General features: G+C 43.1%; 1 long non-coding RNA gene and 1 other non-coding gene across 2 annotated transcripts; one reads left to right on the plus strand and one right to left on the minus strand.

The window, feature by feature from the left end:
* The first annotated feature begins 1650 nt into the window (after positions 1–1650).
* LOC126188931 (uncharacterized) lies at positions 1651–7583 on the plus strand. Its single transcript, XR_007537879.1, has 3 exons — positions 1651–1726; positions 4767–4799; positions 7502–7583. It is a non-coding gene; the product is annotated as an uncharacterized LOC126188931 (long non-coding RNA).
* Trnat-ugu (transfer RNA threonine (anticodon UGU)) lies at positions 2111–2184 on the minus strand. Its single transcript has one exon. It is a non-coding gene; the product is annotated as a tRNA-Thr (tRNA).
* Positions 7584–22872: the final 15289 nt, after the last annotated feature.

Raw genomic sequence — 22872 nt, forward strand, 5'->3', positions numbered from 1 at the left:
GCTGAAGTGTGGCTGCTTCCACACAAAACAGTCTATGCTGCCAGGTGTGGTCTACTTAGTGGTGTAGCTACGACCATACGGAAAACATCGGGTAGTAAATTATGTAGTGTGTTTGTGGGAAGACAGTTCAACACAGAGAAAAAACTACCAACTCACTGATGAGTGTACATAACAAGGTACCACATATAAAAGTATCTGCACTTCTATCCTTTGCACCCTATATATATATTTTGTCAAAAATATAATATTTATAAGTTATGTTTAGTCATGTAGAGATAGATGCATCTGTGAAAATTTGTGTAGATTTTTTCAGCTACTACTCTACTCCATTACAGATGAGTGCATCATCTGCAAAAATCTGAGATAACTGTTAGTATTGTCTGCCGAGTTGTTAGTATGGAACATGTATGCAAGGGTGCAGACACTTTCCCCTGCGGCATGCCTTTAGCTATGTGGGACGTTAGTGTTGACTATCGCCTGCCCTACCGTTCATGCAGTAGGGTGTGACGACTGTTTTTGTCCAAACATTTGGCACAATTTCTTGTCCATCCGGCCCTGGAGCGCTGTTTTTCAAAGTCACTGCCAATAAAATCCTTGTCACTCATCTTTGCAGTGGCGCGCCAGTTAGACTGGAGTTGTAGTTCCGTATCTTCAACTTCTTTAAATAAATCCCCATCCAAGATAACATTTTGCGTCTTCCCTACCAAGAAATCTCAAAGCAGCCACGAATTTTGTTTGATTCTTCATACGATGCTGCTTTTTCTTAACAGACGATGGCATGGTACTGAGCCAAATGCTTTTTGGTAGTCGATACATAGTGCAGCCACCTGATTAGCTTGATGCGTCGCTTTCAGGATATCATGTGAGAGAAATGCGGGTTGGGTTTCGCGTGACTGTTTGTCTGTTTTCCATGGGGGATATAAATGTATTCGAGATACTCATTATGTCTGAACCCAGAATATGTACTATACTTCTAGAGCACTGACCATTGTCAGTCTTCAGCAATCGACTTCGGCGCGCTGTTTCAACTAGGGTAGTAGTTGACATCTTGGATATTCGGGAATCCAGCCGGATGTTCGCGTCGTTCTCGCACGATATTTCAACAGCGTGCCTCGCTGTCTTCTTCAGGTGCTACCTGAGACTGGTCCTTGGGTCGACCGAGTCTAGTATTTACGCCTGGGAGCATATGACAACCACAACCGTTGAGGACGGCCAAAACGGGCGCCGACGGCAGTCGGAACATCCGCGACTGGAGGGGTCCGATGAAGCCGAGTCTGGCGGCCGCGGACCACTGATGGAAAACTCGACTCGACGCGGACCGAATAGGGAACTCCCAGCTCCTCCCAGGCATAAATACTCGACTCGATCTACCCAAGGACCAGTCTCAGGTAGCACCTGAAGAAGACAGCGAGGCACGCTGTTGAAATACCGTGCGAGAACGACGCGAACATCCGGCTGGATTCCCGAATATCCAAGATGTCGACAGATCGCCGAGAAAGCATGAAGAATTACAGAGTAGTAGTTCTTCCTTTGTAAAAGAGTATTTGAAAGAGGAGTTCTTGTCATTTGTTTCGTATCACGAAAACTGAAAAAAGGAGCGCTGCGACGCACGAAGTGGATCGCTGTGTAACGGCTGTCCGTCTCTCCACAGGTCGGCAGAGAGCGGCGAGGACCTGTCCGACTCCAGGGACCTCGATGACAGTGACGAAGCTGGTGCCAGGAAGAGGTGAGTCCAGTCCGACAAGCTTCGCTGACCACACACTGTATGTTACCCGGGAACAGTAAACGGTGAACAGGGTGAAGGCTGGGGAGCAATCGGTAATGAATTACTTCACGTTTGGGACTCCCACTGTCCACATCCATGATTATGAGTGATCGTTCCAACGATGTTTACAGAAAACACAAGTATCATAACAGATATTTAGAGAAAAAAATCAACAGCGGAACGATGTTTCAAAATATATATACGAAGACAGTAACTCTGTTCTCGAAAGAACAGTTACTGTTGATGACCGTGCAGCTTTTCCATGGAATAAATGATGACTAACTGAAAACCTCGGCTGCTGACAGGTGTTGTTGATATACCTCGATGTGGACAGCTGAAAATGTGTGCCCCGACCGGGATTCGAACCCGGGATCTCCTGCTTACATGGCAGACGCTCTATCTATCTGAGCCACCGAGGACACAGATGAATAGCGCGACTGCAGGGACTTATCCCTTGCACGCTTCCCGTGAGACTCACATTCCCAACTGTACACAATTCTACATATGTATTGTACCTTACAGACATTTGCCCAACTACTCATTACTCGCGCACGCTTTGGCGGTTCCCGTAAGAGTTTTGGCAACCTGTGCGCATTCGCACAGACGAAGGTCAATGGCTGGGTAGCCTTTAACTACATATTCGAAGACAGTAACTTTGTTCTCGAAAGAACAGTTACTGTTGATGACCGTGCAGCTTTTCCCTGGAATAAATGATGACTAACTGAAAACCTCAGCTGCTGACAGGTGTTGTTGATATACCTCAATGTGGACAGCTGAAAATGTGTGCCCCGACCGGGACTCGAACCCGGGATCTCCTGCTTACATGTTTCAAAAGATTTACTAAAGTTTCTGCCACTTAATTTCGAAAAGTAATAGCCCAATCTTCAATTATCTACAGCAATTGCTTAAACATCAATGCTAAATAAAGCTAATGGATACAGGTCTAACAAGGGGAGGCGACGACGTTGGGATCACGGATTTACTTCAAACTTGCACACCTTTAGTAGGCCATTAAAACAACGTAATGTGCAAGTAGTAAGGTGCGCTACTCTGGGAATTCCGAGAAAATTGCAAGAGAAGTTTTACCCGTCTATTATGTAACTGATGTATCTGTGCGTAGGTGCCGAACATTACAGTCAAGTCGTTAGCGTTTGAGCTTCATAAGACGAACGAGTACGAGGTGACCGTTCGGCTCCCCCCTCAAACTTTCAATTTTGTACTGCAAGTGTAAATTCTGTGATATTAAAAAAATTTGCACCTACACTATTCGTTCTGGCTACATTATCAGCCTCTCACCGCTGTGCAGGTTACGGGTACTTTACCAGACTACATGTGTAAGGGATTTAGCAAATCACGACAGGCACACATTTTCGGGAAAACTCTATCCATTTCTTCATTTACTTGTCGTTATGTTTGGTGTAGTAATTAAATTCAGTTATAAGGGGTAAGCGGTCAAATAACATGAAATTCATTAAAACTTCCTCCAAATACACGCAGTTTTTTAAATTATATTACCTCTCAAATGACATATAAATTAAGAAAAAAACACGACCGGTATGAAAAAATGTAGATTAAAAATTAAGTTTGTGTAGGAGTCGAACCGTCGCCTGATATACTATTCGTTATTGCTACATTAGCAACTTCCCACTGCTACGCAGGTTAATTGTCAAATGGGACCTACATCTGTCTCCCCAGCTCGAAGTCTTACGAAGCTCGAACGCTAACCACTTGACCACCATGAACTCTATGACATTTGGCACTGACGCACAGATACATCAGTTACAATGTTACATAATAGACGCGTAAAACGGCTCCTGCTATTTTCTCGGAACTGTCAGAGTAGCGCCCCTTTCTACTTACACGTTATATTGTTTTAATGGCATATTAAAGGTGTGCAAAGTTTGAAGTTAATCTGTAATCCCGACGTCGTGCCTCGCCTTGTAAATTAATTACACCTTGCACAGATGATGGCTAGACCTCTGACGCAATAATGTGGAACCGTTTGCATCCTTTGTATAGATGGTTTGCGTCTCTCGTTAGGTGCTGTCTATTTACAGACTAATAGAGAGCACGGGGGCTTAAATCTCCCAAAGTGAGCATACTAATCTCTGCCACTACCCGGGATGCAGAAGAAACACGGATTTGCTGCGCCAGCTCTCAGAGCTTTTATCTGTTTGAATAAAGCGGTGCACTGTTTATGACGGATTTCATTTTCGAATTAATCTACCACAAATTAAAATGAATATGAACATCTCCAATTACAATACTTGTAGGAGAAAATACCCATCGTTAACGTTACAAAAGATTCACATGAAAAGTGGAGAAATGTGCTACTAAAAATTTACTTAACAAAACACAAAATTGGAGGAAGACAGTGAGGGTAAATTTAAAAACACACTGAAAATGACCTTTACAAGTCATTCCGCACAATGGACGAATGTTGATATGCAAATTTGCAACATCCGTACCTAGCAATGGAATAAGATACTGCTGTTCTTAAGCTAGAGTTTTTCTCACTGTCGTACATCCCCATACCCACACGTGTAAATTAATAGCATATAGACTGCGTCTTTCCACATAATAACGATACAGTATGTGAGTAACTGGCAGGTCGTGTAACTGTCAAATCATACCGCTAACGAGTATTCCAAGGTTGCGCACTGGTTATAATAACGACACAACTACGAGTCATAGGGAGTTTTTTCTGGTCCATTAGTAAAATATATCCTAGAAAGGCATTTAGGGATTTCCTTTCAAAACAGTTTATTACTGTTCCTAATTTTCAGCATAAATCCGTAAAGTACCATAGGTCTCGTGTAAAATTGTGCTCATTCATTAGCAATTCTACTCCACTATACAAAAGAGAGAAGGAAAACGAGGCACAAAAAAATCTGATTTTCGCGTAATTAATGCTTATATTTACATAAGTGGAGCAGTCTTACTTAGCAGTAAATCCGATTCAGATTCATTAAACTAAAACGAACTTTCTCATTTGTTCCAGGCGTGGAGCAGAAAAGCCCGAAAAGAAACACAAGTGAGTATATTCTGTGTGTGTGCCTGTGTGTGTGTGTGTGTGTGTGTGTGTGTGTCAAGTTAGATGATTCTACACTCATTTGAACTTAATCTTCGTATAAGTTTTGTGTTTGGTTACTACATTAAAACGTACTTGTTTGTGAGATGTAAAGTATGACTTTTGCACTGTTTTCATAACAATCGCTGAAACTTTACAAACTTTCTCATTCCCCACTTTTAAAATCCGTTCACGTAAGTCTTTGCCTGAAGATGACGAGCAGCAAACTCGTCGAAACGTTGCGGTAACACGACGCTACTACTCGACTGATAATCCAAGAACGTCTCATCAACAAATTTATAAACTGCATAGTCTTGTGATCTGTGGGCCTGATTCGAAAATTATCCTGCGGCTCAGAGGGAAATTAATGACAGAAGTAACATTTTCTTCATTGTGCAAAATACTCCCCATTTTGGACGCCTGATGGTGAAACTAGTGCAGTTCGGAAGTTTCTGAACTGTTGCCTTAAAAACAACGAAATTGCAGATTCCATTTTCATTAGTTTATCATTTTGAGTCCAGTTGCAGATGGTTTTTTAAATAGTATCTTCGTTTACAGCTTGAGCGTTTTTAAATATGATTGTGTCAGAGCTACATTGTGTTCCTACTGAACTGTCGATAGAAATTTATGTTTGTCCTGTACATTTTTTGCCACATTTTGGAGCATTATAACGATTCCTTAAAGATATACAGAGTAGCCATCACGAAAAAAAATACAAGAACTAAATGAGCTCTAAACGAATGGTCCAAAAGTTGATAACTCTGCATGGGCATCTAACGTCATGCAGTGTGCAGCGTTGTTCAAATGACCATGAGCCATTCACAAAGGGATGAGACAACAATGTGGTCCAGTAGATTAGATTCGACTGCATTAATGTGCGGGGATTCTGAGGGTTTTGAAAGGACTAAGTTGTGTCAATCGCACTCTTCCAACTGTTTGTGAACATTTCTAACAGTATTATGGAAGACAGTTACGGTGTGCATGTGAACGTTACCTTCCAGGAGGGATTCGTAACCATTTTAACCAAGTAATCATTCCATACTTTTTAATGGCACCAGAGTACATCACGAAAACAATCGCTAGAGAAGTGACGCAGTCTGTACCAGTGAAACAGGCTTTTAGGAGACTGACATATGGTGCGTGGGTATTTTACCAAGTGTTCTGTTGGGATAAGGACACATTTTACGTGAACTGCAACTATCTCAGTCTATTCCTGAAGTGGGTAAACTTAGTGAATTTCACGAAATAAGTCCTATTGTCTGTACTTTCAATGATCATACTATTGAACAATGCGTTTTTAGTTTTACACGCTCTCGATCACCACTAATGTTCCACGATTACCAGTTTCGGCTTATTGTACCATCGCCAGAACTGCACTATGAAAGATAAATATACGCTATGCTACTATTACACAACTGAAACTGTCGTATAGAGCGCTTTATCAACTACGTTTACTCTATGGAAAATACTTGTAATTGCATGAGAATATTGAAAATAAACTGTCTAGGCTTGCGTCGCCAATGGATGACATTTCCTGTTCCATAGGCATTATTTGACGTTGGCATTGTAGTGAGAAACATCTGAGAACAACCTCTGTGGTAACATGCAAATCTGGGAATAGAGATGGAACCTAGGTCCTATGTTCGTTAGGTGTAGGACCATTAAAACAAGTGAAATATGTTCTTGGCCGGTTTCGTTTTGAATCTATAATTAGAGATGACGTTAAAACATAGTGATTGTTGTCCATCTTAGACTGGATTAGATTGAATTAGATTAGATTACATTGTATCAACTTGTTCCTTAGCCCCATAGTGAAATGATCTTCAACAAACTTTGACTTAAGCTAATTTCTAGACCTTTGTAGCCGAGCGACATGGAAACAAGTACACTTTTCAAGGTTATACAAACATACCGCGTTACAGCTCTGACGCTGTGCTGAAACCAGGTGTTACGTAGCATCATTCTTACTTGGTATGGTTGATAATATATGTATCAGTTCATTTTAATAATTGTACGTTATTAGTAGCTAAACTTTTTACGGTTTCTGATAAGTTCTTTCAGGTGTACGTTCCTGAATAATGAATACCTATCTGACCAAGATAGGCTAAGTACTTCCGAAGACTGGTCTTCTTTAAACCATTGATTCCATGAAATGAGTTGTTGGATGACAAACTACGTCAAGGAATGAATGCATTTATATGAACGAATTTCTCCAAGTAGTTCTTCAAATCACACCACGAACAAAATGTATTACACGCTTCTGATTTCGGAAAATTTTAACTTGAGCCTTGTTGAATCTCTGGAAGTACCTGTAAAATGTTTGAAGCGCATGGTCATGAGTTTCGGGCACTCCATGCCCCTCAGATCTCTACTTCTTAAGATAGTCAAACATCTGTCACGCAGTTTCGAATGCCTTGTTATAACTTCGGTAGTGCTGTGAGCAAAGTGACTGCGGCATGAAAGCAGGATCGATTACCACAGTGGTGCGACAGGCTAGTCAAGAGTTTGTGACCTGATGACAGAGTCATATGTCGTACTGTTGTTATAGTTTAACTAAATGTTTATTACGGTACTGATGATGGGGTCCAGTGCAGAAGCGTTGTGTTATATTTGACAAATGTCTGTGACCTGACGATCGGGTCATGAATCATCGTGTTGTGTTGCAGGCGGGCAGCGGCCTCTGACGATTCTGATTCAGACTCCGATTCTGACGAAAGCGACTAGGATGCCGCCATGACGGACCACGCTATCACCACCACCACCACCACCTCATCATCCCATGCCACGCCTACTGAATCTCATCATATGACGTCCCAGCAAACAACTGGTCACAAGGACTGAGAAGAAACAATTCATTAGAACTTGTTTACTATTTTATTGTACAGTATTATTGTTTAGTGCACAGCATCAATAAAACAGCACTTTCGCAAAGCTGGTCTCCATTTTGTTGTTATTCCATAACCAACTGAGCGTTTCAAAATCAAAAGTTAACTAATATGAAAATTGTGCTACTTACAGTAGTGACCTTAGCATTAAAGAATGGAATCGATTAATTGAGTCTGAGTTAAAAGTACAACATTTATACATCTATTGACCACAAGGATAGAAAATGAATATTTATTTGAACAAAAAACTATCCAAATAACTGAATTCGTAATTTAGCACAGCAATCAATTATTTATAAAACTCAGATCCAATAAAACTTAAATCGGTTTAGTACGACACTAAAACAAACACAAACAACTTGAAGCCATCCACTACCAATTCTTACTGAGTTTAAAAGTTATATATTTAAAAGATACTTTAACCAGAGCCATTGAAATGGCAATCAGTTATTTACCCAAGACTCAAATTAATTACAATTTAAATAAACATGAGTAAGAAACATCATTCAAAAAACGGTCAGACAAAGCAGTCAGCAAAATTTGAATTTATATAAACCAGAATGTTCGAAACAACTGTAGCTTCCCTTGTGGAGTTCACAGCTCTCAGCTACTGCTTTCTCCCATAACGTGTATCTTGGCATTTAAATATCAGTCTACCTCAGCATATACAGATACCAAGAAATCCCGCTGACTGACCTGAAACCAACTTTTCTTATTCTTCTAAAAAACATATTCTATTTCTACTGCCGACTTCCAATCATATAGCACTATTAGTCACAATGTACAAAAACATCTAGGCAACTGACTGTCAGCTTAATCACACACCAACAGAAGAAAATCTGTATCGCTTACAGCAGCATAATACATTGAGCGCAGCTAACTTAATTTTTTTTTCACATTTATTTGACTTCAGCGCAGTAGTCAAGCAACGTTGTTGTTGTTGTGGTCTACAGTCCAGAGACAGGTTTGATGCAGCTCTCCATGCTACTCTATCCTGTGCAAGCTGCTTCTTCTAGTCAAGTTGGGCCACAAATTCCTTTCCCCATTCCATTCAGTACCTCCTCATTAGTTATGTGATCTATCCATCTTCAGCGTTCTTCTCTAGCACCACATTTCGAAAGCTTCTATTCTCTTCTTGTTTAAACTATTTATCGTTCACGTTTCATTGCCATACATGGCTACAATCCGTACAAATACTTTCAGAAAAGACTTCCTGACACTTAAATCTATATTCGATATCAACAAATTTCTCTTCTTCAGAAACGCCTTCCTTGCCATAGCCAGTCTACATTTTATATCCTTTCTACGACGACCATCATCAGTTACTTTGCTCTCCAAATAGCAAAACTCATCTATTACTTTAAGTGTCTCATTCCCTCAGCATCACTTGATTTAATTCGACTACATTCCATTATCCTCGTACTGCTTTTGTTGATGTTCCTCTTATGCCCTCCTTTCAAGACACTGTCCGTTCCGTTCAACTGTTCTTCCAGGTTCTTTGGTGTCTCTGACAGAATTACAATGTTGTCGGAAAACCTCCAAATCTTTATGTCTTCTCGATCGATTTTAATTCCTACTCTAAATTTTTCTTTTTTTTCCTTTACTGCTTCCTCAGTATACAGATTGAATAACACTGGGGATAGGCTACAACCCTGTCTCACTCCCTTCTCAACCACCGCTTCCCTTTCGCGCCCCTCGGCTCTTATAACTGCCATCTGGTTTCTGTACAAATTGCAAATAGCCTTTCGCTCCCTCTTTTTGACCCCTGCCACCTTCAGAATTTGAAAGACAGTATTCCAGTCAACATTATCAAAAGCTTCAACTAATTCTTCAAATGCTACAAATGTAGGTTTGTCTTTCCTTAACCTGTCTTCCAAGATATGTTGCAGGGTCAGTATTGCCTCGCGTGTTCCAGCATTTCTACGGCATTTGAACTGATCTTCCCCGAGGTCGGCTTCTACCAGTATTCCCATTCATCTGTCGTCTGTAAAGAATTAGCGTCAGTATTTTGCAACTATGACTTATTAAACTGGTAGTTCGGTAATTTTCACATCCGTCAATACCTGTTTTCTTTGGGATTGGAATTATCATATTCGTCTTGAAATCTGAGGATATTTAGCCTGTCTCAAACACCTTGCAAACCAGATGGAAGAGTTTTGTCATGGCTGGCTCTCCCAAGGATATCAGTAGTTCTAGTAGAATATTGTCTACTTCCGGGACCGTATTTCAACTTAGTTCTTTCAGTGCTCTGTGAAATTCTTCACGCAGTATCATATCTACCATTTTATCTTTATCTAAGTCCTCATCCATTTCAATAATATTGCCTCCAAGTAGATCGTCCTTGCACACTCTCTGCATACTCCTGCCACCTTTCTGCTTTCCCTTGTTTGCTTAGGACTAGTTTTCCATCTGAGCACTTGATATGCATACAGGTGGTTCTCTTTTCTCCAGAGGTCTCTTTAATTTTCCTGTAAGCAGTATCTATCTTACCTCTGGTGATACAAGTTTCTACAGCCTTGCATTCGTCCTCTAGCCATCACTGCTTGGCCCTTTTGCAGTTCTTCTTGGTCTTCCTGTCAAGCCATAGTCGCAGTAAATTACAGAAAGTTTACATGACTAGTTTCGGTGAAGCTCATTCACCATTATCATATGTGACAAGTATGAAATAGGTCTGCTATTAATTATGAGAACCTGAAATACACTCCTGGAAATTGTAATAAGAACACCGTGAATTCATTGTCCCAGGAAGGGGAAACTTAATTGACACATTCCTGGGGTCAGATACATCACATGATCACACTGACAGAACCACAGGCACATAGACACAGCCAACAGAGCATGCACAATGTCGGCACTAGTACAGCGTATATCCACTTTTCGCAGCAATGCACGCTGCTATTCTCCCATGGAGACGATCGTAGAGATGCTGGATGTAGTCCTGTGGAACGGCTTGCCATGCCATTTCTACCTGGCGCCTCAGTTGGACCAGCGTTTGTGCTGGACGTGCAGACCGCGTGAGACGACGCTTCATCCAGTCCCAAACATGCTCAATGGGGGACAGATCCGGAGATCTTGCTGGCCAGGGTAGTTGACTTACACCTCCTAGAGCACGTTGGGTGGCACGGGATACATGCGGACGTGCATTGTCCTGTTGGAACAGCAAGTTCCCTTGCCGGTCTAGGAATGGTAGAACGATGGGTTCGATGACGGTTTGGATGTACCGTGCACTATTCAGTGTCCCCTCGACGATCACCAGTGGTGTACGGCCAGTGTAGGAGATCGCTCCCCACACCATGATGCCGGGTGTTGGCCCTGTGTGCCTCGGTCGTATGCAGTCCTGATTGTGGCGCTCACCTGCACGGCGCCAAACACGCATACGACCATCATTGGCACCAAGGCAGAAGCGACTCTCATCGCTGAAGACGACACGTCTCCATTCGTCCCTCCATTCACGCCTGTCGCTACACCACTGGAGGCGGGCTGCACGATGTTGGGGCGTGAGCGGAAGACGGCCTAACGGTGTGCGGGACCGTAGCCCAGCTTCATGGAGACGGTTGCGAATGGTCCTCGCCGATACCCCAGGAGCAACAGTGTCCCTAATTTGCTGGGAAGTGGCGGTGCGGTCCCCTACGGCACTGCGTAGGATCCTACGGTCTTGGCGTGCATCCGTGCATCGCTGCGGTCCGGTCCCAGGTCGACGGGCACGTGCACCTTCCGCCGACCACTGGCGACAACATCGATGTACTGTGGAGACCTCACGCCCCACGTGTTGAGCAATTCGGCGGTACGTCCACCCGGCCTCCCGCATGCCCACTATACGCCCTCGCTCAAAGTCCGTCAACTGCACATACGGTTCACGTCCACGCTGTCGCGGCATGCTACCAGTGTTAAAGACTGCGATGGAGCTCCGTATGCCACGGCAAACTGGCTGACACTGACGGCGGCGGTGCACAAATGCTGCGCAGCTAGCGCCATTCGACGGCCAACACCGCGGTTCCTGGTGTGTCCGCTGTGCCGTGCGTGTGATCATTGCTTGTACAGCCCTCTAGCAGTTTCCGGAGCAAGTATGGTGGGTCTGACACACCGGTGTCAATGTGTTCTTTTTTCCATTTCCAGGAGTGTATAAGTAGCATCTGAGCACAACTGCTTTTTGTCATAGGAAGCAATACTGTGAATTTATCAGTATTGTTTCCTAAGACAAAGATGTTGTGGTTAGACATTACTTATATTTCAGGTTCTCATATTTTAATAGCAGTCTTATTTCATACTTGTTAAATTTGATAATGGTGACTGACCTTCACCGAAACTAGTTATGTAAACTACCTGTAATTTACTGCGACAATGGCTTGTCTATTGTACTGAAGTCAAATAAAATTGAAAAAAACTTACAACTAGGCGCGCTCTTTAAGACAATGATGTATAACTACAAAGCTAACTTAATGTGTTCAGCTCAAACTCAGTCTAGGGATACACTGTCGGAAAATGCTGATTTATTAAGAAGCAAATTACAGTACCCGTTCAGGATAAAACGGTCACTAGCCGAGATAGCCACGTACACAACGTATGTCCAATATCGTAAATATATCTGACATAGTAGCAGAATTGACTCACTATGATAGGTCCCTACAGCTTAATTCTGCTCAGACGAGCCAGCGCCGTCACCGGCATATGTACGGCTACAGCAGACAAACATGCCCAGCTCTAGGCTAGCGGCCATGTTTCTATCTTCGACCAGCACCATGCTGTCTTCTCGCTCCGCTGACGGTTTTTCTTCCTCCTTGCTGTCGGTACACGCCACCAGATAAACACTTTCCCAACCAGAAAGTTCCTGCACACAAGGTAGTGGGAACGACAGATAGTGGCCAGACAGTGCGAACTTCGCACTACCTTCCTCCGCCCCAGCTCCTCCAAATTCCTAATAAAGACATTGTCGCAACTGGGTAATTATATCGCCTCCATGCCATATTATAGCATATGGCTTCCTTCTTATGAGTCTCCCAAATATTCCTCTTAGTTAACATTCATTGCACAGGTTGAATCTTACAAGGAAGAAAACATCAACCTGCCAGTAATGCTATGCTGTTTGTTTACGTAAATAGCACTGTTATCGGTTTCGAACCAACAGGTTCGCCTTTAGACGGGTCTTCACGTCTAGATACAATTTGACGATGGTGACATTAGGTTTCGGTTCTTTAGTCTCCCTTGTTGTGAAAATTCAGTGATGTCGTGGGGTCCTACAGTAAATATGGTGTTATAAACGATATAGTGAAACATAACTATCCCTAATATAATGTCTGAACACAAAGTAAACCAATCCTTGAAGTCGAGATGTTGTAGTTATAGTTTATTTATGTCAAAAATCCTGCATCATCATGTTGCAATGTTGTTTGCTTGCGCTCAAAAAATACTGAAGAGTATATAGAGCTTTTATTTGATGTATACTAAACATACAAACGTCAAAAAAAAACTTTTGCAACACCTAGGTTCCCAGAGTTCCGGAACCCGTACAGAAAATTGGAATAGAGATCAGTATAAACATCATTCCGCCCTTTTTATTGCTAATGAAACTGCGTGTTGTACCACCATACAGCGAGACCTTCGGAGGTGGTGGACCATATTGCTGCACACACCGTTACCTCTAACACCCAGTAGCACGTCCTCTTGCATTGATGCATGCCTGTATTCATGGTGGCATACTATCCACAAGTTCATCAGGGCACTGTTGGTCCAGATTGTCTCACTCTTCAACGGCGATTTGGCATATATCCCTCAGAGTGGTTGGTGGGTCACGTCGTCCACAAACAGCCCTTTTCAATCTGTCCCAGGCACGTTCGATAGGGTTCATGTCTGGAGAACATGCTGGCCACTCTTGTCGAGCGATGTCGTTATCCAGAAGTAAGTCATTCACGAGGTGGGCACGAGGGGGGAACAAATTGTCGTCCATGAAGACGAGTGCCTCGCAAATATACTGCCGAAATAGTTGCACTATTGATCGGAGGATGGCATTCAAGTATCGTACAGCCGTTACGGCGCCTTCCATGACCACCAGCGGCGTACGTCGGCCCCACATAATGCCACCCCAAAACATCAGGGAACATCGTTGCACTCGCTTGAAAGTGTGTTTAAGGCGTTCAGCCTGACCGGGTTGCCTCCAAACAACGTCTTCGACGATTGTCTAGCTGAAGGCATATGCGACACCCATCGGTGAAGAGAACGTGATGCCAGTCCTGAGCGGTCAATTCGGCATGTTGTTGGGCCCATCTGTACCGCGCTGCATGGTGTCTCGTGGCTGCAAAGATGGACCTCGCCATGGACGTCTGGAGTGAAGTTGCGCATCATATAGCCTATTGCGCACAGTTTGAGTCGTAACACGACGTCCTGTGGCTGCACGAAAAGCATTATTCAACACGGTGGCGTTGCGGTCAGGGTTCCTCCAAACCACAGTCCATAGGTGGCGATCATCCACTGAAGTAGTAGACCTTGGGCAGCCTGAGCGAGGCTTATCATCGGCAGCTGCTGTCTCTCTGTATCTCCTCCATGTCAGAACAACATCGCTTTGGTTCACTATGAGACGCCTGGACACTTTCCTTGTTGAGAGCCCTTCCTGGCACAAAGTAGGCGAACAATGCGGACGCGATCGAACCGCGTTATTGGTCTTCTAGGCATGGTCGAACTGCAGACAACATGAGCCGCGTACGTCCTTCCTAGTGGATGGACTAGAACTGATCGGCAGTCGGACGCCCTCCGTCTAATAGTCACTGCTCATGCACGGTTGTTTACATCTTTCGGCGGGTTTAGTAATATGTCTGACCAGTCAAAGGAACTGCGTCTGTGATACAATATCCACAGTCAACGTTATTTAAGTAATGACATATGTGATGTTGTGGCTTAAACTGTTTTAACCCTAATCCGTGAAGACCGAATGTGATTGAAAACGGTAGATTTTTGGGTTTTAAATTAAATTTCAGCTGATGGTCAAACGTACATTTTATACATTACTTGACGGCTGTGAACAGCCACCTTCCAAAAATGTTTAAAACATATACACTCCTGGAAATTGAAATAAGAACACCGTGAATTCATTGTCCCAGGAAGGGGAAACTTTATTGACACATTCCTGGGGTCAGATACATCACATGATCACACTGACAGAACCACAGGCACATAGACACAGCCAACAGAGCATGCACAATGTCGGCACTAGTACAGTGTATATCCACCTTTCGCAGCAATGCAGGCTGCTATTCTCCCATGGAGACGATCGTAGAGATGCTGGATGTAGTCCTGTGGAACGGCTTGCCATGCCATTTCCACCTGGCGCCTCAGTTGGACCAGCGTTCGTGCTGGACGTGCAGACCGCGTGAGACGACGCTTCATCCAGTCCCAAACATGCTCAATGGGGGACAGATCCGGAGATCTTGCTGGCCAGGGTAGTTGACTTACACCTCCTAGAGCACGTTGGGTGGCACGGGATACATGCGGACGTGCATTGTCCTGTTGGAACAGCAAGTTCTCTTGCCGGTCTAGGAATGGTAGGACGATGGGTTCGATGACGGTTTGGATGTACCGTGCACTATTCAGTGTCCCCTCGACGATCACCAGTGGTGTACGGCCAGTGTAGGAGATCGCTCCCCACACCATGATGGCGGGTGTTGGCCCTGTGTGCCTCGGTCGTATGCAGTCCTGATTGTGGCGCTCACCTGCACGGCGCCAAACACGCATACGACTATCATTGGCACCAAGGCAGAAGCGACTCTCATCGCTGAAGACGACACGTCTCCATTCGTCCATCCATTCACGCCTGTCGCGACACCACTGGAGGCGGGCTGCACGATGTTGGGGCGTGAGCGGAAGACGGCCTAACGGTGTGCGGGACCGTAGCCCAGCTTCATGGAGACGGTTGCGAATGGTCCTCGCCGATACCCCAGGAGCAACAGTGTCCCTAATTTGCTGGGAAGTGGCGGTGCGGTCCCCTACGGCACTGCGTAGGATCCTACGGTCTTGGCGTGCATCCGTGCGTCGCTGCGGTCTGGTCCCAGGTCGACGGGCACGTGCACCTTCCGCCGACCACTGGCGACAACATCGATGTACTGTGGAGACCTCACGCCCCACGTGTTGAGCAATTCGGCGGTACGTCCACCCGGCCTCCCGCATGCCCACTATATGCCCTCGCTCAAAGTCCGTCAACTGCACATACGGTTCACGTCCACGCTGTCGCGGCATGCTACCAGTGTTAAAGACTGCGATGGAGCTCCGTATGCCACGGCAAACTGGCTGACACTGACGGCGGCGGTGCACAAATGCTGCGCAGCTAGCGCCATTCGACGGCCAACACCGCGGTTCCTGGTGTGTCCGCTGTGCCGTGCGTGTGATCATTGCTTGTACAGCCCTCTCGCAGTGTCCGGAGCAAGTATGGTGGGTCTGACACACCGGTGTCAATGTGTTCTTTTTCCCATTTCCAGGAGTGTATTTCCTTCTCTTCGAGTAGAGTCATAAGGCCATTTTTCTTAGCATGATGTAGTATCTGTACGTGCTGCAATGTCTTTTACTCCATTCTGTTGAGAATTGTGCGGATTATAAATTTAGATTTTGGTATGTTGTTAAAATATGTTGGTACCTAAATGTTCCTTGAATCGGATCTCGAAGATTCTCGCAATTTTTGCTATATGGTAGGAGAGGAAAGTGGGTGTATGTAACTGGTCTTTCGTATGAGGGGTTGTCATTTCTTAAGTTATGACTGGATACCCGCTCAAGTTTGTTATCTCTGTGGGCGCTTAGGTTTAAGTTGGTATTTCTAAACGGATTGCTTATTTTGTATGATATGCTCTTTAGGAAAGGTATTGTAACATATTCTGTGCTGTTTTCTAGTGTCTTTCGTGCTAACTGCATTGGGGTCTGTTGTGAAGCTTTGTTTTCTGATCTTTTTATTATCTGTGATATTTTTATCTATCATGTGAGGACTACATCCGTCGTTTGAAGTTATGCTTATTTTGATAGTAATCTCTTTACGTTGTTCAACTATTTAAAGTGGAATTTTATGTAGGTGATTCAACACTGACGTAAAATGTAGCAACCTACTTTGGTTCGGATGACAAGATGAGGTGTTGATGCAAACGTCAGTGGTTGTTTATTTTCCACAAATTTCAAAATGATGTTTGTAGTTATTGCTGGAGATTTTTAAGTCTAAGTAGTAAATGTTCTCAATTGTCTCACATTCAACAGTGGATCTAATTTTTTTGTGGATGCTGCTCAGATTTGTAGCTAATGTGTCGATTTCCTCATTGATGACAACACAAAGAATGACTGCATCGTTCATATAATTTTTATAGTAGATGACATGGTTGTTGATGTGCCTGTTAGCTTTTAAAAATGTTTGCTCTATTTGGTTTAGGTACATATTTACTGACATTTCAGCTAGTCAGCTATCCATTGCCAACCCATATTTCGGTTTGTATGTTTTGTTATTAAAATGCGAAGATTAATGTTGGTTACAGCATCTCTAAAATAGCATATTAATACTACTCGTTCCCTTTCCTGTTTCAATCTCAAACTGAGCAATGGGAGAAATATTATGTGCTTCCATAGTTAAGTATTCTCTACCAAGTGGATTTGTTTATGTTGTGAGGACGTCATCTAGTGCGTACACAGAGCTTATATGTGCTTCTGCAAAAGATCTGGATACTACAGTCAAGCTGATTTTACTTTAAAAAATGGATCTAAGGCCTTCTGGATGGTGTTACAATACCATGTCATGTGAACTGTTAGTTCTGCATTCTCACCGTGTGCATATGTAGAATTCAACAGGGAACGTTTTCATCTGGATATATGTCACTCAAGAAAGGCGTAGACTCGCCTAACGATTCAAAAACGTCTTACTCACTTTCAATCTATCATGGCAGTGTTCTACCCATGTCACTGTATTGTGTGCAAAAGCTTGCAGTATTCCAACAGCTGACACATATTCCTGACACAGTGCCAGAACGGGAGCATCTGCAGTGTAATAAACTCGGAATAAAAACTCCAAAATACCAAAGTCGCTAGTAAAGCATTTATTTTGATAACAGATTTGGATAAGATCCAAAGCTGGTAATGTAGTGTTAGCGAAACCGATTATCGAAATATGTGCTTTACTAGCGATCTTCTGAGTTTATCGACTGACTTAGTCGTCTTTTTAAAGCATTCTGACGTGGTGTGATCGTCTCTGTGTCACTACGAGTTTCTAAAAGAAGCACCTACCTGTATTCAGCTACGTCTTCTGCTGGCAGTTTCATAGAGCTACAGAGGTTTCCCATTCCTCATTTGAGTTCTCAGAGTATCCCTCATACACCTCAATATGAGTACATTGACTTGTTTTGATCCTAGTTGCCCGTCCCTAAACCCTATCAAATCTGCATAGTAACGACTCCAAGCCAGCAAATGAAGACTCTAAAACTGAGTAGATGAAGAAACTGGTGTCACAAACGTTGCACTTTGTCGATTTCGGCGAATTTTCATTGTAAACACATTAGCAGTCGGTTATATGACTGCAATCCTTTCGAATTTTGTATGGTCATAGCTGCTACACACTCTTCAGGGGTGCTGGCATCCGTGTAAGTAATAGCAGCATTGGACATGGTGTGGCGCAGGCAAGGTGGCAGTGGCAGCAGAGTTGCTGTGGCCAGCAACTATGATCTGGTGTGGTGTGGCACTGGGATTACTGTGTCTAAAAACAAAACACAAGTGCACACCTATTCCAGTCCTATACCACTGTTGCACATGACACTGACAAGGATTTGACAACTTTGTATGTTGCACCAATCAGCTACAATATTTTGAAGTTAGGGTAAGTCATTTAGTTCTGACAATCAGAGGGTTTTCATCGTTTTAAACTTGGGGTAAGTGAATTTATCACCATTCAAAACTGACGACAAGAGAATTTGGGATTTCCCACTATTTTAAACTTAGGAGAAGTGAACTCCAGGGTTAGGATGAAGTAAATTGTTTGAAGTATGACATTAGAGAGGAGGGAGAAACTGTTAAATTGTAATGTCAGAGGGGTAGCGGAATTGCTTATCCTTCCCCAGAAATTGTTGATTCAGGACATGTAAGATCCAAGTTTAGGGTGAGAATTATTTAAACTGTCAGGTAACAATCGTTGTTGGTGTAAGAACTACCTACCTTACACAGTTCGAGAGATATGAGGTCATATGTCGCTAAATGCTCCTAAAAATTATATCATAGTTCAGTCACATATTTCAGGACATGCGACGTCATAAACACTGACATACATGAAAAACTGCCGCTCTGTATGGAGTTAAATATTTATTACTTCTTTGGTACTAACTCTATTCGCAACATATTTTGCAGGCGGTATCGATATATGCCACTGAATGTCCCTACACAAATATATAACTGTATGACCCATAGTTCAAGAGCTATGACGTCATAAACACGAAGATGTGTGAAAAAATGGTGCAACATCAGTAGAGTTTTAATGCGTTTTTCTTTACTAATAAGACGCTCTTAGTATCGACTCTGCTTAAGGAAATCCCTGACACCTAGAAATACTTTTGACAGCTTTCAACTGTGAAGTTCAAACAGCTGTAGGCGAAAACAGTTGCTATCTACAGAGCTATGAAGAGGTGTTACGGTAGAGATGTTTACAACATTATGTTTCAGCTGCACCCAGCATACAGAAACTGTCTGGGATCAACTCACAATGAGTCTATTGCATAATCTCACAGGTGTCTTCATGAATACATGAAAATGAAATTTTTTCGTTTTTACAGCACAAACACAGTTCATTTTTTTTGTTTTTTGTTTTCGTTTCTAATAGAAAACTGACAAAGTGAGTACGTGTGCAAGGCCATGTTTGTCAGCTAGTGCGTTATACATGTGTGTATAAAGCAGGGTTTATGTGCATATGTCTGGAATATTCTCCAAAATCCTTGAATCAGTTTCAGTGAAATCTGGCACAGAAACAGTAGGCCACATGAGTATCAACACTGTGATGTTTATAGCCTCCTAGCTCCTACAGAAGTAGAGATATGGGCAAAAACATGTTTCTTTGAGCCCCTGGCATATAGCATCCCTTACATGAGAAATACGTTGTGTGGGAACCACATCAGATTGCCAAATCAAGTTGCTTTGCATGGCAGCCTATACATCAGGGGCAAGAAAAGGTTTTCTGGGCCCCAACATGTAGGTTGCCCTGCACGACAGGTGTGTTGCGTTTTTGTAGTATTGGTCAACTTCATCAACCCGCTTTGTATGGAAGCCTCTACATCAGAAGCAAATAAATGATTTTCAAGTGCCAGACCCATAGCTTGCCCTGCAGTATAGGCATGTTGTGGCAGTCGTTTTTGCCTGCATCATTGAATTGCATCGCAAACCAGGTTACACATGGGGGGCATGGAAATCATTTATTTGCCCCTGACATACAGGCCGCCACGCAAAGCAGGTTGATAAAGCTAGCTGATACTACTGCAGCACAACACTCCAGTCCTGCATGGCAGCTTACATGTCAGGTACAGGAAACAGATTCTTTTTTGCAACATATTTGGCAGATAGTATCGACGTATAGTATGTCGTTGTACAACACATAGCCGGCTGGGGTGGCTGAGCGGTTCTAGGCGCTACAGTCTAGAACCATGCGACCGATACAGTCGCAGGTTCGAATCCTGACTCGGGCATTGATGTCTGTGATGTCCTTAGGGTAGTTAGGTTTAAGTAGTTCTAAGTCCTAGGGGACTGATGACCTCAGCAGTTAAGTCCCATAGTGCACAGAGCCATTTGAACCATTTTTTTTTACAACAGATAGCTCAGGAGATATGAAAATATGTTTCAAATATGTTTCAAATGAAACTGCAGGGCAAAACTCGCTATAGATATAGGTACAATATGTGCACATTCATGTGTAACATATAATGGAAACCCAGTTCTAAGCAAAGAAGGGAAAGCAGAAAGGTGGAAGGGGTATATAGAGGATCTATACAAGGGCAATGTTCTTGAGGACAATATTATGGAAATGGAAGAGGATGTAGATGAAGATGAAATGGGAGATATGATACTGAGTGAAGAGTTTGACAGAGCACTGAAAGACCTGAGTAGCAACAAAGCTCTGGGAGTAGACAACATTCCATTAGAACTACTGACGGCCTTGGGAAACCCAGTCCTGACAAAACTCTACCATCTGGTGAGCAAGATGTATGAGACAGGCGAAATGCCCTCAGACTTCAAGAAGAATATAATAATTCCAATCCCAAAGAAAGCAGGTGTTGATAGATGTGAAAATTACCGAACTGTCAGTTTAATAAGTCACGGCTGCAAAAAACTGACACGAATTCTTTACAGACGAATGGAAGAACTAGTAGAAGCCGACCTTGGGGAAGATCAGTTTGGATTCCGTAGAAATATTGGAACACGTGAGGCAATACTGACCTTACGACTTATCTTAGAAGCTAGATTAAGGAAAGGCAAACCTACGTTCCTAGCATTTGTAGACTTAGAGAAAGATTTTGACAATGTTGACTGGAATACTCTCTTTCAAATTCTGAAGGTGGCAGGGGTAAAATACAGGGAACGAAAAGCTATTTACAATTTGTACAGAAACCAGATGGCAGTTATAAGAGTCGAGGGACACGAAAGGGAAGCAGTGGTTGGGAAGGGAGTGAGACAGGGTTGTAGCCTCTCCCCGATGTTATTCAATCTGTATATTGAGCAAGCAGTAAAGGAAACAAAAGAAAAATTCGGACTAGGTATTAAAATCCATAGAGAAGAAATAAAAACTTTAAGGTTCGCCGATGACATTGTAATTCTGTCAGAGACAGCAAAGGACTTGGAAGAGCAGTTGAACGGAATGGATAGTGTCTTGAAAGGAGGATATAAGATGAACATCAACAAAAGCAAAACGAGGATAATGGAATGTAGTCGAATTAAGTGGAGCGATGCTGAGAGAATTAGATTAGGAAACGAGACACTTAAAGTATTAAAGGAGTTTTGCTATTTGGGGATCAAAATAACTTATGGTGGTCGAAGTAGAGAGGATATAAAATGTAGACTTGCAATGGTGAGGAAAGCATTTCTGAAGAAGAGAAATTAGTTAACATCTAGTATAGGTTTAAGTGTCAGGAAGTCGTTTCTGAAAGTATTTGTATGGAGTGTAGCCATGTATGGAAGTGAAACATGGACGATAAATAGTTTAGACAAGAAGAGAATAGAAGCTTTCGAAATGTGGTGCTACAGAAGAATGCTGAAGATTAGATGGGTAGATCACATAACTAATGAGGAAGTATTGAATAGAATTGGGGAGAAGAGGAGTTTGTGGCACAACTTGACTAGAAGAAGGGATCGGTTGGTAGGACATGTTCTGAGGCATTAAGGGATCACCAGTTTAGTATTGGAGGGCAGCGTGGAGGGTAAAAATCGTAGAGGGAGACCAAGAGATGAATACACTAAGCAGATTCAGAAGGATGTAGGCTGCAGTAGGTACTGTGAGATGAAGAAGCTTGCACAGGATAGAGTAGCATGGAGAGCTGCATCAAACCAGTCTCAGGACTGAAGACCACAACAACAACAACATGTGTAAAATGTGTTAAATAATATACATGAAATGTATTTTACATGTGCATACAAACGCAAAGTCATGGGCAAATAGCTCATCCTAAACACCTTCAACAGATTCAACCAAATTTGGTACACATATTAGTTATAGCTGGCCGACGTGGCCGAGCAGTTCTAGGCCCTTTAGTCTGGAACCGCGAGACCGCTACGGTCGCAAGTTCAAATCCTGCCTCGGGCATGGATTTGTGTGATGTCCTTAGGTTAGTTAGGTTTAAGTAGTTCTAAGTTCTAGCGGACTGATGACCTCAGATGTTAAGTCCCGTAGTGCTCAGAGCCATTTGAACCATTTTATTAGTTAGAAACTGGAAAGAAATACTGTGAGGGTGAGAACCACCAGCCTCTTGTTGGTGTAGCGTGATAACGAGGAAGGGGTAGGAGGAGACTGACAGACAGTGAAAGGTAAGGAGGAGTGGACATACAGTGTGGAGGAAGGAGGAAAAGTGTAGCATGAAGGGAGGAGGAGATAGACAGACAGAGTGTTGGGGGAAATGGTCAAAGAGAGAGAAGAAGAGGTGGACAGAGAACAGAAAGAGCAGGTGATGGGGAGAAAC

The sequence above is a fragment of the Schistocerca cancellata genome, chromosome 5, assembly GCF_023864275.1.
Source record: "Schistocerca cancellata isolate TAMUIC-IGC-003103 chromosome 5, iqSchCanc2.1, whole genome shotgun sequence".
In the NCBI taxonomy this organism is placed as follows: domain Eukaryota; kingdom Metazoa; phylum Arthropoda; class Insecta; order Orthoptera; family Acrididae; genus Schistocerca; species Schistocerca cancellata.